This window comes from Glycine soja, chromosome 18 (genome assembly GCF_004193775.1).
Source record: "Glycine soja cultivar W05 chromosome 18, ASM419377v2, whole genome shotgun sequence".
NCBI classification, from domain to species: Eukaryota; Viridiplantae; Streptophyta; class Magnoliopsida; order Fabales; family Fabaceae; genus Glycine; species Glycine soja.
The window spans coordinates 45,129,221-45,134,027 of record NC_041019.1 but is presented as its reverse complement, the minus strand read 5'-3'; positions in this window follow the sequence as shown (position 1 = coordinate 45,134,027).

Here is a 4,807-nt window from a genome sequence, read left to right as displayed (position 1 = left end):
CCTCCTCCTCTTCCTGCATCTAGCCCAAGAACCACTATGGTGACTTTGGGTCCTCAAAATGAAGGGCCTTCAAAAAGGCCAAGGTTGGAGTTGGTGTTGATTGCTACTCTTTTCTATAGGGTAAGGACTTAATCCTCGTGCTCTTATCCAATCCTCTATGCTCAGCCAATCAGACTCGGATATGATGAGGGATTTTGGGCCATGAGCGTCAATGGATTCCATTGCACATTTTTCAACAAGGACCTGGAGGATTTTTGAGTTTTAGGATGACAAATTTGATAAGGCTGATATCGAGTCACAATTAGCTCTTGTTGAGTATGCAAAGGCTGAACAAGCTTTGGTTGAGGCTGCCAAGGGGAATGAGACGTTGTTGCAACTGGCAGAGGATTCTCAAAAGTCTCTGAAGGACACAAAGGCTAAGTTAAACGAGGCTGAGACCCAAGAGAAGGCCTTAAAGACCTAACTGACTACCATTGCAAGCTTTACTCTAGCTCTCCAAGACGAGGTCAAACACCTTGTTGAGTATGCAAAGGCTGAACAAGCTTTGGTTGAGGCTGCCAAGGGGAATGAGACATTGTTGCAACTGGCAGAGGATTCTCAGAAGTCTCTGAATGACACAAAGACTAAGTTAAGCGAGGTTGAGACCCAAGAGAAGTCCTTAAAGACCTAACTGACTACCACTGCAAGCTTTACTCTAGCTCTCCAAGACGAGGTCGAACACCTTAATAAGGAATTTTCTTTTTAAAGATGAATTCTGAGAAAGCTAAGGTGAAGCTTAAGAGTGATCTCGGTGAAGCTAAGGATGATATCCTCAAAAACTCACGAAGTCGGCTTATTCTAGGTGACTCGTCAAGCCAAGTAGTTTTTCAAGGAAGTTGATTTCTCCCTTTGATATCGACAAGGACCCGAACCGCCAGGGTGAGTTGTTTCTTGAGGTTGAAGTACTCGCTAAACGCGTGATTGAAGAGCCCACTCAGCCTATAACTTAGTTTTTTTAATTTCTTTTTATGTAAAGGCTAGGATCCGACCTAACGAATAGGGTCCCTTTTGATTTCACCATTAATGAATCAATACCTTTTTTATTCTAAGTGTTCTATTTGACTTTTACTTTTTTTCATTCTCTAATTTTAAATTAGGAATTACTCGATAAAAAAATCGCCTTAAAGGTCTTTAGCCAATTTTTATTGGTCTACTAAATTTTAGCTAAACAATTTGATTGGCTCTGTTAGCTAAGTGACTTAATCTTAATTTTAGCCAAATATTTTGATAAAATAACCTGGTCATACGTATTTAGCCGAATAACTTAGTTTCTTTGGTCTATTTTTAACCAAGGTAACTTAAGTTTTTGTCTATTTTTAGCCAAGTAACTTTGCTTATTTTGGAATGCTTTTAGCCAATTGTCTTAGTTATCTTCAAACTTCTATATGCGGTCTTATATTTTGGTCTTCTTTTAGCCAAGTAACTTTGCTTATTTTGATCTTCTTTTAGCCAAACAACCAAGTTATATGCGGTCTTATATTTAGCCAACTACGGTTGTCGATCTATTAGTAAGCCAAATACTATTTGGTCTTATTTATGCCCCAGTTAGGGGTCTTTTAGTCGAAGAAACCTATCGGTCTACTTGGATCTAACAAATCAATAATGATGAAAAGAACTTTTATTCAATCTATAATTTGGGTGTGTCTCATTAAAACCTTTCTAACAAAAGCCTTACGGGAAAAAATGCTAGAGTAAGAAAAAAGTACATCACCACTTACAAGTTTAACTGTAATAGAATTTAAGGTGAGTGACATTCCAAGTTCTTGGAATTGCCTTGTCAGATAAGTGCTCTAGTCAGTAGGCTTCATTTTTTAGTAACTCAGTAACTCTAAAAGGAACTTCCCATTTTGCAGGAAGCTTGCCCTCCTTAGCATTCTTCTAGGCTTCTCCATATTTTCTCAGTACCAAATCGCCTAACTAAAAGTTTCTCGGCTTGATCCAAGGGTTGTATATCTTCTTCGATCTTCTTAGGTACAACTCGACTCTTGTGTAGAATTCTTTGATTATCTCTTTAGTTGAATCAAGCGTTTAATTAAACATCTCATTATTCTCTTCCTCTACGAAATTCACCCTTCAAAATGAGGGTTCTCCGACTTCTACTGCTATCATGACATCTGATCCATATGAGAGTAAAAAAGGAGTCTCACTTATTGTCAACTATAGAGTGCAACTGTAAGTTCATAAGATGGCAAAAAGCTCTTCAGCCCAATTTCCTTTAGCTTTACCAACTCGCTTTTTCACTTCTCCAAGTTTGACCTTGTTGGCTGCTTCAATTTGTGCATTACTTTGTGGGTGTTCTACTGAAGTTGCTTTGTGTTTAATCCCTAGATTTCCAAGGAACTTCTCAAATCCTTTGTCAATGAATTGCTTTCCATTGTCAGAGATCAAAGTGTTGGAAATTTTGAATCGGCATACAATATTCTTTCAAATGAATTTATAAACATTAGCTATCAAAATGGTTGCAACAAGCTCAACCTCAATCCATTTTGTGAAATGGTCTATTCCAACTAGGAGAAACTTTACTTGTCCTTTTGCAAAAGGAAAAGGTCCATGTATGTCTACTCCTCAAGTGCCAAAGGCCATGGTGCCAATACGTTCTATAATTCTTTAGCAGGCAGGTGAGATGTGTTGTCGAATTTCTGGCATTCTTCACATTTATTTATTTTTCTCTCTATATTTATTTATTCCATCACATCAATATTATCAAGGTTATCAAAACGAACCGACCAGTTCAATCGGAACTGGCCTATTATCTGGTCCAAAGGAATCATAAAAGTCGCCTTGTTAAAGAATCAAATAGAAACAGAAAAAACTAGTGTTTAACTGTGTGACCCGATGAAAACCGGTGGTTTATCGGGTTTAACGAGTTCTTATTTAAAGTAGTAGTTGTTAGAAGAAAATGATTCAGAGGCCATCGAGAGAGAGACTACCTTGTGGCAATGGCACTCGCATGCGCCAGTAACAACCCTAATGAGATGAAACGAGAGAGTTAGAAAGCTAGTGAGTTTTGACAATGATATGATTGTCATGCCAATATCAATAGATACAACCGTTGATATGCTCCAAAATTGAAAAATAAAGACCGTATGTTTAATATAGAAAATGACTGTCTATATCACCAAAGAAAAGGTTTTTCAATTTTCTGATTTACAACTTAGTGTTGTTAATTGATTGCTTACTCTACAAATATCTATGTCAAATTATATTACTATATAATGCATTCATCTTGTTATATAGGTACTGGATCTGCTCAAGTGTTCTTTAATCCCCAAGTCCTGTCTGACGGACTTGTTCCTAAAAAAGAAACCATTAGTCCAAACATTTAGTTTTTCTCCTCTTCTGGTCGCAAACTAGAGTAGCATCAGTATCGAAACTAAAGTGAAGCTAGTTTTAAGAAAGTATTGTTTGCTCAAGCTGAAAAAGAATTTATAGACTTCATTTTAAGTTTTTTAACCTTACCTTTGGGGAGAGTGATACATATGTCAGGATATTCTTCTTTGGGCTGCGTTGATGGGTTGTATAGGAGTGTAGTGGATTTACATGAAAACACATATTATAGTAAAAAACAAACATGTTGATGCTTACGTTGCCCAGTAGTTTAGATCAAGTAAGTTGATAGGTTTAATCACTCATTTCATCTGTTGCATCAATTTTATGTTTTAGTGTCTATTTAAAAACAATCTTGCACATGTTAACATCTAGACTCTTAAACACCTCTAGAAATATGAAATTGGATTCTATATTTTTCAATTCCAAGGGCTGGTCTAAAGATGTATTATATTATTAAGGAAAATGGAAAATATATGTTAAAAAAGAAAAAAAAGGGTAGTAACATTTTTTATGAAATTCTACAGGAACCATTATGTTGAGTGAGACACAGATTTCTCCAGAGAAAATGGTGTGAATATGTGCCATTGTTTGTTTTGTAGAAAATGGAATAGAATTATAGTTTTTTATTTATTTATTGAAAAGCCTAGCCAGAAAGTGTGACACCCTCTACCCCACACATATATGTACTAATAATAAAAGAAATAATTAAAAAAATTAAACTGAATTCAAGTTTTTAAAACATATTTAAATACAAGCCTTTCAAGAGGGTAGTAGGCTCACATTCTCCTTTCTAACATCATCATAAAACTTTTCTAAATAAATAATAAATTCACTTCGGCTCAAACAAGACCGTCTATAAAACCCTATACCCCAATACCACATCCTATCAGAGTGTTGTGTCCCAACATCCTTCATCACATGGTTCCTTAAGGCAATTCACCTAGTCATTTGCTCCCCCAAACACAAAGTTCAAGATCATCACGGGATCCAAACACAAACAACACACGGGGAGTGAGTCATCACATTCCTAACTAATAGAGAAACAAGACAATTAGATATACATATCATATAAACCAAACAAAACTTAGTTACACGTAATTCACGTAATTCCACCACTTTGTCATTCAAAGTTCACTTTTCAATCATCAATCACATTACACAAGAATCACACGCTCTGATCAAGACATAATAACACATCAATTTCATAATAAACAATTAGCACGCGCATGAAATAGTTATGCTAAGACTTAAGCCTATATGCAATGTGGTACCATGTCAGTGAAAAACCACCCTGGGGCGGTTAGGAGTACATAACAAGACACACCAAACAATGGGTTTGCCAGGTCACTCTAACTAAGTAAGATCATAGGGAGACCAGTCAAGGTCACGATGTTTTGAGGGAATGCTCCAACCATATGGGATCAGCATAGGCTTAAAG